Source organism: Solanum pennellii, chromosome 8 (genome assembly GCF_001406875.1).
Source record: "Solanum pennellii chromosome 8, SPENNV200".
Classification (NCBI taxonomy): domain Eukaryota; kingdom Viridiplantae; phylum Streptophyta; class Magnoliopsida; order Solanales; family Solanaceae; genus Solanum; species Solanum pennellii.
This window is the reverse complement of record NC_028644.1, coordinates 60,161,082-60,176,432: the sequence shown is the minus strand read 5'-3', so window position 1 is coordinate 60,176,432 and position 15,351 is coordinate 60,161,082.

Below are 15,351 nucleotides of genomic sequence, written 5' to 3'. Positions count from 1 at the left end.
TGGGTGGGAAGGGGCTTGAGGCATTGTGCCTTGAGGCTGGGGGTGCTTGGGGCACGGAGGACCTGAAAGTTTTTCTTAAAAAAACTATATGAGGACTTCCGTAGTAAGTTGGGGAACCCCCGCGTCACTCACACTATATTTTTAGCATCTATGTCCTTATTTACAAGTACCATTTAAAAAATTTCTCAAATTCTCCAATTTTTCTTGTGTGAATCTGACGCCTCTAAGCACCCAAATTATTTTTTTGAAAAACATTATGAATACCTCCGTTATGAGTTGAGGAACCATCAGGTATACCCATACCATTTCTTTAATGGATATTTTCACACTTACAATCCTTTTTAAAAAAATTACCCAAATTCCTTGATTTGTCGTGTGTTAATCCATTGATTAGGCGCCTCGGAACACCCATTATTTCTTTTGAAAAAAATTAATGAGGAGATCTGTAATGAATGAGGTGGGGAATTACCGAGTATATTCACCCCATTTTTTAACTTTTATTTCCGCATACAAGTTCTTTTTTAGAAATTACTCAAATTCTTTGATTTTTCGTGTGTGTTAAGCCCATGGATCTGGCGTCCTGAAGCACCCAAAAGTATTTTTTAAAAAAAAAAATTATGAGGACCTCTGTAATGAGTTGGGGAACCGCCCTTATACTCAAAACCTTTTCTAAACCCCTATTTCTGTATTTGTAAGCCTTTTTAGGAATTACCTAGGTTTCCCCTTTTTTCGTGTTTACTAGCCTATGGATATGGCACCTCGAAGCACCTAAAATTTTTTTTTTGAAAAAAATGTCATGAGAACCTCTGTAATGAGTTGGGGAACCGTCGTGTTTACTCACACTATTTTTTAACTCCTATTTTCACATTTACAAGCTCTTTTTTTTATTTTTCGTGTATATTACGCCATGGATACGTTGCCTCGTAGCACCCTATTTATGAGTACCTACGTAATGAGTTTGAGAACCACCGCGTATACTCACCTGTTTTTAACGCTTATTTTCCGCATTTACAATCCATTTTTTTAGAAATAACCTTAATTTCTTGATTTTTTGTGTGTTAACCCATGGGTCTAGCGCTTAGGAACATTCAAATTCTTTTTTTGAAAAAATTTATAAGGACTTCCTCAAAAAGTTAGGAACCACTGCGTATTCTCAAACCATTTTAGTAACTTCTATTTTCGCATTTACAAACCTTTTTTAGAAATTACCCTAATTACTCATTTTTCGTGTATATTAACCCATGGATCTGGTGCCTTTAGAGCACCCAAAGTTATTTTATGAAAAAAACTTTAAGATCTCCTTAATGGGTTGGGGAACCATTGTGTATACTAACACCATTTTTAACACCTATTTTCGTATTTATAAGCCATTTTTAGAAATTATCCAAATTGCTCGATTTTTGTGTATATTAGTCCATGGATCTGGTGCCTCCTAACACCCAAAATAAGAATAAAATTTATGAGGACCTCCGTAATGAGTTGCGGAACCATCAAGTATACTCACACATTTTTTTTTAACGTATATTTATTCAATTACAAGATTTTTGTAGGAATTATCTAAATTCCCTGATATTTCGTGTATATTAACCCATGGATCTGGAGCCTCAAAGCATCCAAAAAATTTTCTAAAAAAAAAAAATTTAAGAGGATCTTCTAATGAGTTGGAGAACCACTGTGTATACTCACACAATTATTAACGTTTATCTACGGATTTTCAAGACCTCTTTAGGAATTATCCAAATTCCCCGATTTTTTGTGTGTACTGCCATATATTTGACACCTCAGAGATCCGAAAAAAATGAGTTAGGAATCCATTGCATATACTCACACATTTTAACGCCTATTTTGCATTTACAAGTCATTTTTGAGGAATTACCCAATTTTTTTAATGTTTCGTGTGTATTAGCCCATGAAAGTATCTCCTCAAAGAACCCAATTTTCAATTGAAAATTATTTATAAGGACAACTTAATGAGTGAAGGAAATTATCGCATATATTCACATCATTTTTGTATGACTATTTTCGCATTTATGAGTCATGTTTTTGAAAATTACCCGAACTCCTTGATTTTGCTTGTGTATTAATTTGGCGCCTCAGAGCACCCAAATTTTTTAAAAAAAATTATGAGGACCTCAGTAATGATATAGAGAACCACCGTGTATACTCACACCATATTTTTCACATTTTTTTCTGCATTTACAAGCCCTTTTTTAGAAATTACCCAATTTTTTTGATTATTCGTTTGTATTAGCACATTTTTCTAGCGCCTCAGAGCACCAAAAAATAAATTGAAAATCATTATGAGGATATTTGTAATGAGTTAGGGAACCACCACATGTACTCACACCATTTTTAACGCCTATTTTTTCATTTACAAGTCCTTATTCAGGAATTACTCAAATTTCTCGATATTTCGTATGTATTGGGCAATGGATATAACACCTCAAAACACCAAATAAAATTGAAAAACCTTTATGACGCACTCTATAACGAGTTGGGGAATAATTTTGTATAATCACACCATTTTTAACGCCTGTTTCCGCATTTACAAGTTTTTTTTTAGGAATTATCTAAATGTCTCGATTTTTTGTTTGTATTTAGCCCATGGATCTGGTGCCTCGAAGATCAAAAATTATTTTTTTTGAAAAAATATAATGAGGAAAACCGTAGTGAGATGGGGGAACCATCATTTATACTCACGTCATTTTAACGCCTATTTCAGTATTTATAAGCCTTTTTAGCGCATTACCCAAATTTCCTAATTTTTCGTGTATATAAGCCTATTGATATGACGCCTCTGAGCACCCAATTTTTTTATAAAAAAAAACATAATGAGGATCTTCGTACATAGTTGGGGAACCACCGCGTACACTCACCCATTTTTAACGCAGATTTGCACATTTACAAGTCCTTTTTTAGAAATTATCCAAATTTCCTGATTTTTTGTGTGTACTACCCTATGAATTTGGCTCCTCAAAGCACATAATTTTTTAACGTCTCATTAGGAGGACCTCTGTAATGAGATGGGGAACCAACGCATCTACTCAAACCATTTTTTAACGTCTATTTTTGCATTTCAAACTGTTTTTAGGAATTACTCAAATTTCCCATTACTTCATGTATAATAGCACATGTCCCATGGATCTGGCGCCTCAAAGCACATAATTTTTTTAAAAAAAAATATGAGGACCTCCGTAATGAGTTGGAAAACTACCGTGTATATTCACACCATTTTTAACGTCTTATTCCGCATTAAAAAACCCTTTTGTAAGAATTAACCAAATTCTTCAATTTTTTATGTGTATTAGCTCATTGATCTGGCGCCTCGGAACACCCAAAATAGATTCTTAAAATTTTTTTATGAGGACTTCCGTAAAAAATTGGGGAACCATTGCGTATACTCACACCATGTTTTAACGCTTATTTCTACATTTACAAGTCATTTCTTAGGAACTACACATATTCTCCGATTTTTCATTTGTATTAGCCCATTGATCTAGCGCTCGAAGCACCCAAATTTTCTTTTTGAAAAAACTTTATGAGGACCTTCGAAATGAGTTGGAGAACCACCGAGTATACTCACACCATTTTTGTAACGTCTATTTCCGCTTTTACAAGACCTTTTTTATAAATTACCAAATTTCTCGATTTTTCGTGCATATTATCCTATCGATAGAGCGTCTCGGATCTCCCAAAATAAAATTTGAAAATACTTTATGAGGACCTCCATAATGAGTTGGATATGGAACCTCAGAACACCCCAAAAAAATTGAAAAAATTTTATGAGGACCTCCATAATGAGTCGGGGAACCACAACATATAGTCACACCATTTCTTAACACGTATTTTCGCATTTGCAAGTCCTTTTTTGAAATAACCTAAATTCTCCCAATTTTTCGTGTGTCTGGCGCCATAGAGAACCCAATTTATTTTTGGAAAAAACTTTATGAGGACCAATTTAATGAATTGGGAAACCACCGCGTATATTCACATCATTTTTTAACGCCTATTTTTGCATATACAAGACTTTTTTTAGGATTACCCAAATTTCTCTATTTTTCATGTGTATTAAAACCATGGATCTAGCGCCTCAGAGCACCCAAAAAAAATAAAAAACTTTATGAGGACCTCCGTAATGAGTTAGGAACCACCACATATACTCACACCATTTTAAACACCTATTTCCGCATTTACTAGCTCTTTTTTAGGAATGACCCAAATTCCTTAATTCTTTGTATGAATTAACCCATAGATCTAGCGCCTCTTAATATAACGAGCCAAATCGTCGTTATTTAAGAAGGACGAAATCCATAAAAAATCTAGACCCTGTCCCGCTACAGCGGGCTAGTTGCCGTTGGCGCGGGCAGCACTGCAGCGGGGTAAGTTGCCACTATAGCGGAAGGCCAGACAGAATGTAATTACGAGAAATCTCATTTACTCCATCTTCCTAAAATACCTATAAAATCATAAATTACCCTACAAATCTTAGAAAAACTGCTCTAAGCTAGGGAAGGAAGAAGAAGGATATTTCTAGCGTAGGGATGGTGGAATCCTTCAAATTCTTGATCAAACTCACTTGAATTCGAAAAAGCTGAAAACGAAGTCAAAAACCCCGTACAACCGCTTGGCATCCAAGTTGGGCTAGGTTTTATGCATTAAGTTGTGCTTACCATGTAATGTATGAAATCAATAGTATGGATTATGTGTAGACCTTCATGCACCGAGTGAATTTCGTGGGAAGTTGTTATAATTCAATATAATTGGGTTAGTGCTTAAGTACATATTTTAATGACTTGTCAATGTTTCCAGAATTTCTTTCTAGAATATAATTGCTTCAAAAACAAAGGTATCGGGAAGGTGGAACAGATTATGGGTGTACGCTATGTTCAATCTATTGAATTCATAAAATTGATGAGTTTTATTTATTAGGTTAAACCTAATGACGAATCCTAGTAAAGAACTAGGGCTGAGCTTGGACTACTGTAAGTTAGGAATTAAGGAGTAATTCGCAACGAATGGTTGTGATTTCAAGTTCGTGTGATATATGTTTGTGATCGCTCCATTATAATGCATGTATTTATGCGAATGTTGTGTTATTACTCGTCCTAACCGTAACTAAGGATAATTGAATAATTTTATACCGTGAATAACCTATTGTTGTGTGATTTTGAGTTGTGATCTGTGAATGGGGATCAGATATCCAGGTTCCGACAATCTAACTTGGATTCAGTTGCCACGTTCCGACGCAACTATTGGATTGAATTGCCACGTTCTGGCAAGCTAACTATTTGAGTTTGGGTTCCGTGAAAGGACTAACTACTTGTGGTAAATGTGTATTGTGAAGCATGTTATATTCAATATTGTGTGTGTGTGTGAAATCCTTGATGTTCGAGTGTTGGTGGATTTATGTGTATGCATGCGAATATGTGGTGATATGGATATGTTCTCTAATGTATACTTGTAAGGCAATAGTGGAAGGTCAAGGCAACTGGTGAATATTGAGGGGTATTCGTTTGGGTAAGTACCAAAAGAAAGTGGGTTAAGGTTAGAGCTTGAGGTAACGAAACTACGTGGCTTGGTTAGGCAATGTGATGAGAATTTAGGGGTATGACATGATCGAGGGGTAGGAATAAAGGTGGTAATACTTGGGAATGTTTGACAGGGTTAGCATGTTTAGGCTATGATCTAATAAAATCGGAAGTGTTAGTACTTGGTAAACTGGTTAAAATTCAGAGCATTGGTGTAAATTGAAGGTGTTCTAAGAGAGGGCAAGGGTGGAGAAGCGAGTGTGGTTTAATGCATGATCTTACTATTTATTTCTTATATTATGAGGTGGGCGTTGGGTTGACCAATGATGCCTACCAGCACGTGAGGTTGTTTTTATACTACTCTTGCTATGTCTTTGAAATAGTCTGGAAGCAGGATTGATGATGTTTCATTAGGTGAAGACGAAGAAATTCCTCAGCAGCTTCTATTCTTCTTTCTTCCTGGTGGGAACTGTGTCTTTTGTTATTTTGTCCAAGTTTTACTCTTAGTAGCTCTTGTACCTGTTAGACTAGATCTTTGGAGTTGTTAATTACTTTACAAGTCTTAACTAGTTCGTTGAAAATATTTGTTTATAAAGATTTCGATCTCTATTATACATGTATTTCGTTAATTTTTCTCATGTTTAAACTTTTGGGGTATAAGGGTTCTCCTACTTAGGTGTTAGAGTGGGTGCTCGCCTGGCCCTGTGTGTTGGGTCGTGACACTTCAGCATCCAAATTTTCATTTGAAAAGAAAACTTTATGAGGACCAGCGTAATGAGTTGGAGAACCACCTCGTATACTCACACCATTTTTTTAACGAGTACTTCCACATTTACAAGGTCTTTTTTGAGGAATTGACCAAATTCTCCAATTTTTCATGTATATTAACCCATGAATCTGGCTCCTCAGATCAATCAAAAAATTTTTTTGAAAAGCTTTATAAGAACTTCCTTAATAAGTTCGAAAACCACCGCGTATACTCACACCATTTTTTTAACCTCTGTTTCCTCATTTACAAATTCTTTTTTAGGATTTACTCATATTCCCCAATTTTTCATTTATACTATCCCATAATTTGGCGCCTCGAAGAACCAATTCATTTTTTTGAAAAAACCCCTATGAAGACCTCCATAATGAGGTAGGGAACCATCGGGTATGCTCACACCATTTTGTAATGCTTATTTTCGTATTTACAAGACTTTTTTTAACAAATTTATGAAAACCTCCTTATTGAGTTGAGAACCACAGCGTATATTCACACCATTTTTAATACTCATCTCCGTATTTACAAACTCTTTTTGGGAATTACCTAAATTCCTTAATTTTTCGTGTGTATTAGCCCATTGATTTGGCACCTCGGAACACCCAATAAAAAATTTTGAAATTTCTTTTGAGGACTTTCATAATGAGATGGGGAACCACTGTGTGCATTCATCCCATTTCTTTAATGTCCATTTCCGCATTTACTTTTTTAGGAATTATCCAAATTTCTCTATTTTTCCACCTATACTCGCAACATTTTTATATTGCCTACTTTTGCATTACAATCCCTTATTAGGAATCACCCAAATTCATGATTTTTCTTGTGTAATTATCCCTTGTATCGGGAGCCTCAGAGTACCCCAAAAAAATACAAAAAAATAATTATGAGGACCTCCATAAAAAGTTGGAGAACTACCACGTATACTGACACTATTTTTAATGCCTATTTTCTTATTTACAGACTTTTTTTTAGGAATTAAGGAAAGAAGTTGCAATAATCGACATGAGACCATGAGAGCTACATAGAATTCAGTGTATAACTCTCACGCCGAAAAGAGAGGGTTAAGACTTGCCTAAGGTGTAACCTTTCATACATATCTATCTAGATGGATCCACTAAGCTAAAGTCCTATGTAGGCACATAGTTAGGGTTCGAGGAGATTGTTACTAGAAACCCTAACTTGCTACATGTGCGGGTTTCCATCTCATGAGACAACACATATATTGGGAATCCGGACTTACTAAACGTGAGGAACCCATGTGGGGAGCTGGACTTACTAAACGTGAGACCCCCATCTCATTTTCATGCCCTTTCGGTGCTAAGCATCTATTCCCTTTAGTAACCATCTTTAGTCATTACATAAGTTCACATTAGCCTTTACTAGACCCTTATGTAAACCTCTTATCATAATAGCTCTGGGTAATCATTAGTGAGAATAATCCTTTCACTTTAGACACACTAGCAAGTGAGTAAACCTTTCACTTTAATACTTCATTATAATCGTGAGACTACCTTTCAATCATATAATAATCATACCATAACATACCTACATACTTCATAGCCAATTCAAGTGTATAGGTTCAAGGATAAGGAAATTGTCATCAACACCACAACAACACATTAGCTACAACATTATTACTATCTAAGTAATTCATCTTTCATACTCTAAGTCCTAGAAAGAACCAACATTCACACCTTCTTGCCCTTCATGGAACTTCATACTTCAATCACCCAAGAATATATAACCAATACATAAAACAAGGTAAATTCATTGAGTAATATCATAACTAACATCAAAGTAACCCATTGACATGTTTATTCCCTTCAACAATTCACCTTACTGAATACAAGATTTTAGGAAGTTGGGGAAAGACATGGGTCCAAGGAGAACTCATAGAAAATCAACAATTAACCATCAATATATACTTAAATAACATTAATTGATCATAATTCATCAAAATTGATTCATAATTTCCTTTTTCAAAAAAGACCAATGTGTAGAGAAAAACCCTAGTTTTGGGGGATTATGAAAATCATCTTTTTGGAGAGACCTCTTGGGGAAAGGAATCCCAAGAGTGAAAGATTTCATACCTTAAATATGATTAGCCACGAATTTGAGTAGAACTTGGGGGATTTGGTCTTCTTTTTCAAGCTTCAATGTCTCTTCAATGGAGGTTGGGTGGAGAAAGAATGTAGAGAGAGGTGGGAGTAATTGGGTTTCAATTTGTGTTTAGGTTTTGATGTGGGAATTGAATGATAAATGACTTAAAAATCAATATATAGTCAACCCCCAAAACACCCAAAATACCCCTCACCTAAGTTGGACTTTTAAAATCAAAGACCAACTTGACCACAACTTAAAATCTCGTACACCCTTCACGCCCCACTTCATGAGCCGTGAAGTGCTCAACGGCTCGCTTTGGTGCTCGTAAAGTGTAGGGAAGTAGCCTTTCCAAACGTGCACTCCTAGGAGATTCTAAGTAGTCTTCACGATCACCTCTCCATTCCCGTGAACATGCACCACAGACCGTCAAGTGGCTCGTGGTGCTTTGGGCAGTAACCCCTCCACACTCTCCATTTCCCTAAATGCCTAAGGCAAGACCACGACCAAGCCTCTCTTCCGTCAAGTGCACCACGAGTCGTGAAGTGGCTCGTGGTGCCTTGAATAGTAGCTAGTCCAAGATTTCATCCTATCTCCATGGCCAAGGCATCTTCACGAGCCCCCCACTTGTGCGTGGTCATGACCACAAGCCGTGGTCATGCTCGTAAAGGTTGAGGCAGTAGCCTCCTTTTTTGGGGCAGCCTTGGCCTTTGGCTTTGGCTTGCCCCTCGAGGTTGGAACTCCTCCCTTGGCCTTATCCCTTAAGCCCCCTCTTAGGCACCTATATCCATCTCCATTATATTTCCATGGTTTACACACTTAGACACTCCTCTTTGGACCATCCTACCACCACTAGCACCACATTAGTTTAGGTTATTAGTTCACCGGACGTCATGATCATTTTTAATATTTAGGTTCTAATACTTCTCTATCAAGTTGCTTACACTTATTTAGGTCTAGAATTATCATTAATCATGATGTGAGGCTCTAGTCTAGGTCATAAAATTTTTGAGATGTTACATAAGCGCATGTATAATTAAAGTGCTAAAGTAAATTTTACTACCAAGCTCAAAGGAAATTTGATGTATTTACTCCTTCAAAATGAAAGACAAGTGTGACCTATCCAATTATAAGAAAATAATTAACATTAACTACTGGTATTTGTGAATGTTAACAAATCATAAAGGTAATATGAAAAACTACCAAATGATTGTTTATCACAATATCAACAAAGATAATAATTAAATAATCAATATGTTCTCAATAACATATCAAATATCAATTGTTACATGTAACCATATATAACTTCAAAATTAAAGACAAAACTAGCAAGTGATTTATTCAATTATAAGAAAAATTATCCATTAATAAGAAAAATAAATGCATCTTTAAACTTACAAGAAAAATAATTGTTATAGGGCACAAGTAATTTTCGAGACTATAATAGAAATTTCAAAGACACACCTTAACTAAACTACAGTTCTATTACTACTTCGAACCCATTTTATTGTAATTTTATTTATTTTTTTATCTTACGTTACATCCAAACATTTCTCACATGCCTCAACCATGTGGGGTTACAAAGTGATCAACGTAAGCCACTGACCTCAACCCTTTAAAGATACAGTTTTTTGGTCTGCAAGAGTAAGTGGTCGTCCAATAGCAAACAATTCATCCAAGATGAGTTGGGCCTTGTGCAGGTATTGTATGATAGAGAGATCGTCTTGTTTTAAGTTCTGTAATTACATATGAAAAATGAGAACTCGTGTATTAGATGGAGAAGATAGAGTAATTAATAGTGCGTCCTAGACAGCCTTCGTTTTATTTATTCCGATAATTATTGGAAGTATTTCTTCGGATAGTAATGAAATAAGAAGACTAAGGATCAACTGATCTTGTTGTATTCAATGTGTGAATTTGGGTTTGGCTTAGCACTAGTAATATCACTGATAGTTGACGGTAATAACTGATTAGACTTGTCAATGTAACCATAAAGATTTTGTCTTCGGAATAAAGGGAATAGTTCTATGTGCCAAAAAAGGTAGTTTTTCGAAAGAAAGACAAGTCATTTTTTTGCCTTATTTCATAATTTTTTTTAATTTTTACACACCTTAACAAACGATCTCCAATATTATATGTGCATCTCACTACTACATATATTAGTATATAAGAAAAATATAAGAAAGTAGAGAATTTTTTTTGGGCAAAAATGTAAAGGAAAAAAAAGATAGAGTTATTGAGGAATGTAAAGGAAAAAAAAGATAGAGTTATTTAGGAATGGAAAGATGTAAGATTTGAAAAAAAAATATTAATTTTCAACCAGTCAGTTTAGTTAGTTTCCAACTGGAAAAATTATGAAACTAGTCAAAATTAGCAACTAATTATGAAAAAATAGGTATAGTTTAAAAATATATTTAAAAAAGAGCAATATGTTGTTTTTATAGAAAACCCTTTCCCTCTCTCCTTTGCCTCTCCTCCCTCTCTCTTGCCCTTTCCTCTCTCACCATCTCTCTCTTTCTCTCTCAGTACCCATCCCCCTTTCTCCCTCGTCTCTCTCCTCCCTCTCTCTCTCCCCCCTCCTCCCTCTCTCTTGTCCTCTCCTCTCTCTCGCCCTCTATTTCTCTCTATCGAGCCAATAAGAAGGAATCCATTCAAATGTTATATATTATGTATCAATTTTAATCAAATATATGTGAGACTTTTGTATTTTTTATTTTAATTGTATTCGAAAAATTTTATTTTGTGTTTTTTTTATCAATTGTTTTGTATTCATACGAATACAATATGCAATCATCCTCCCTATCAAATGAGGATGAATATCATTGTATTCGTTGTATTTCAAATACAATTGATACAAAAAATAAATAAAGAATACAATTAAAACGAAATAAATATAGAATACAATGCAAAATAAATACATAATACAATGCAAAGTAAATGCAAAATACAATCCTCTCTCCTCCCTCTCTCAATATGGCTCATCTGTCTCCTCCCTCTCTCGATTCCGCTCGCCTCACTCCTCTTAATATGTTTTATTTAGATATAAATCAGTTTGTATTTGTATTTTTTTCCTCCAAAATTCGCAAGAAAATACACTCTCTTCTCTCTTTCAGATCTCGCTCGCCTCCCTCCTCGCTCCTTCTCTAGCACTTTGTTATTATTTAATAATTAAGCAAAGTACAACTACAAAATACCTAATGTTTGCTTTTTTTGAAAGTTTTCCTTTTCAATTCAAGCTGCAACATCTCGATCCATTTATCAGCCCAATTAGAGCAGTATGGGCTCAATTCATTTTGACCCGTTTGTTTTTGCTTAGTAACTGAACCCGCTAAATTAGGGCAGTAACACTTTTTAGGCTGAAATTGTCACTTCTAAAAATCTCTACAAATAATCAGAAAAGTAGTTCATATTCCCTCGGTTCTATTCTAACCGTTGTTTTAACTCTTCACGCCTATTAAAAAAAATAAACATAAACTATATTTTATTGAGTTTTAAAAGGTGTCAATGGAAAATAAAGAGTTACGACTTTAATGAAAAGTTGTGACTTTTATAAAAGATTGTGACATTTTCGAAAGATTGTGACATTTTCAAATCTGAGAAGTAAACATACAAACTAGTGGGAGGGGGTTCGACATCTATTATACATACCGAAAAAATAATTTTAATCATGTATAAATAGTAATATTTTTCGCCGAGCCCCTCATTATACAATGCCTCCACCCCTGCTACCCTTTGTTTTTTATAAATTGAGAGATTTTCTCTCATTTTAGTTGAACAAATTTTTCTGGACTTCTTCTTCTATTACTAAATCTAGTATTTTAAGTGTACTATACTGTCATTGAGTGGTTTGCTGATACCGTGGTTTTAGGTACCGATACACCGATAGTAAGATCGTTCTATCCTGGGAGGATATTCCATTAAGCTCAGGTACTTAAGGAGAATAATTTTCTTAAGGAGATACAGAAGCATTTAGTGGGCTCGATTTTCTTTCTTTGAAAAAAATATTTTTATATTATTTCTAAACTGTTTCTGATACTATTTTCTCAACTAATTTTAATTTTCTAGTTTGAAAATACTCTTAAAACTTTGTTGTTTCTTACCAAGTTATTCAAAATTTTGTTCTAAACATCTTAGAAATTTTTGTTAGAAATAAAAGATGAACAACATACTTTACTAAAGTCACTCTTATTTACTACTAGTTTTTTCACAAAATTTTAGAAGGGCAAAACATTTTTACACACAGAAAAAAAAATGAAGACTATTTTGTTTGGATGGAAATGGAATATGACAAGTAAGAGTTGTCATGCTGGCATAATTGAATGGCACATTATTGATATATGAATTGTATGTATCTAACTTGTTAGGAACAATTAAGGCTCTTTGCTTTTGTATTCTACTAATCAAGTGGACAATGACTATACTTTTTTTTGGAAGCAAATGACAAAATCTTGAAAAAGTATACTATAATATTAGTTGAAAAATGAAGTTCCTAACATTTTAATTGGAAATGACGTTTAGAATAATCTCTATAACCATTTTATTTTGTCTGCCTAGCTGTCCTAGCAGCATGAATTTTGATTTTGTTTGTTATTTTCTATCTAGTGATCAATATTTTTACGGAAAAAGGTCTAAAATACTTATAAAGTATTGAAAATGGTATAAAATTATCTTTCATCCACCTATTGGCTCCAAAATACCCTTCTCACCCACCTATTGGCTCCAAAATATCCTTGTCATCCACCGTTAGATTCAAAATTGACCACTTATTTAACGGTTTTAAATTTAAACTATTTATATAATTTTTAAAATACATGACACTCAACTATTTGTTAGAATTAACTTATTAGTATAATTTATAAATCAATCCACTACCCACTTATTACCAATTAAACCCCACAAAATTAATAAACCTGTCACATTACTAATGCAACAATAGGAAAGCTACTCTCAATGAGTGTTTTTAAAAATTTGAGGTGAAAAAATCTATAGAAGTAAATTATCATACATTCAAGTGTCTAAATAAAAATTACCGACAAACTTAAAAGTATGACTATGTTCATCTTAATTATTCTTTCATCTCAATTATGTGATGTTACGTCATAGATAGCTTTTTTTTAAAAATAATATACTAAAGGTTTTAAATCAAATCATAAATATTTATAAAATTATATTTAAAAAAAGTGCATGAATTAATTCGGGATGTATTACTTCTTTACCTTTAATCATAAATTTCGAATTCAAACTTGAAAAGAATCCTATTGAAAGTGTCCTCCTAAATAAGCTGCCCAACTTAAATTTAATTGTGGCTTCGATTCGGACTCGATTAATTTTGGATGTCATTTTCAGGAATCTATAATTTTGTCGAGTTTTAATAGTGTTTATGGTGATTTTGATATTATAATTGATTTATTAATGGGTGCGGTTTAGTTAGTAATGAGTGATTGGTTGGATTAAAAATTATATTAATAAATTAAATTATAACCAATAGTTGAGTGCCAAGTATTTTAAAAAATATTTAAACAATTTAATTTTAAAACCGTTAAATAAGTGGTCAATTTTGAACCCAAAGGTGGATGACAAGGGTATTTTGGAGTCAGTAGGTGGATGAGAAGGGCATTTTGGAGCCAATAAATGGATGGTGGGTAATTTTATACCATTTTTAATATTTGAAAAGTATTTTAGGCCCTTTTCTGATATTTTTATTGGAGTATTTGATTATATTAGATTCGTGTTGCATAATGTCTTTATATGAAAAATAATTTCTAACATTGTTTTTCTTTTTTAGGGGTCCAACACTAATCTTTTAAGAATGGAGGGATATTATTCATTCCATTACAATTGTGGTTAGTGCACTGCATCATGCATGAAATATTGTATAGAAAAAAAATTATAGTAACTATAATTTACTTTTTTTTATTTTTTGTTTGATATTTGATATTTCTATTGGAGTCTAACTAAATTTAAATTTGTGCTAAGTATAATTCCTATTGTAAGTTGATTGTCTAAAATTACGAAATATATATCCATAGGAATTTAAATTTAAATTTAAAACTTGTGGCACATATACTTGGAAATATTCTTAAGGGAAAGGTTATGTACATATACTCTTTAGATTACACATTTAATCTAGATATGTTATTATTGTTGCACTTTTATCCTAAAGTTTTTGGTAGATTTTGATCTCATTTCTTGTTATATGTGGCTGAGTTTTAACTTTTAAACATTCGTTAACTAAAAATGGGTGTTTTAAAACTATTTTTAAGACTATATTATTCTTAATTAGAAATTGGCAAACAAATTTTTAAAAGTTAAAATTTGGGAGTTATTGTATTTTTTCTGATTATGATATAGTTCGATATTTCATATTTATTTTTTTGCCAGAATGTTGTTGTAATCACAAAATTTTCTAGTATTTTTATTAATGAGTAAGAGCACTTTATCAAAAGCCACTTTAAGTTTATGCTAAGAGTGGCCAATCAGCCAATCAATAATAATGTACAACTTTTTCCATTTTATTATGAACATAATGCTTCTAACTTGATTACCCCTATCAATAATGAGTTTGGCCGGTGAGATCTATCAAATTCTTTTCGTTCTTAACTAGTTATTTTTAAGACATCAGATCGATATCATGTTGAAAAATTTCAACAACTTTCATTATTATATCATAATCTTTCTTCGTGTGAAGAGGATTTCATTAACAAATAACAATAGTGTATATATATTATAAATTTTTGACGTAAAGGAGATTCAACTAGACTTTTTTTCCTTTCTTCTATTTGATTTCGTCACTATTAATAGTATATTTCCTCTTTAAATGAATCTTACACGATTAAATTGAAATTAAAAACGAACCCTAGCAAGCAAGAAAGATGCAATGTGCACTCAAGAAAACGCGTTAACCCATTGAAATGGACGGTGATTGGTAAAAAAAAAGGACAAACAAAAAGAAAGTGAAGC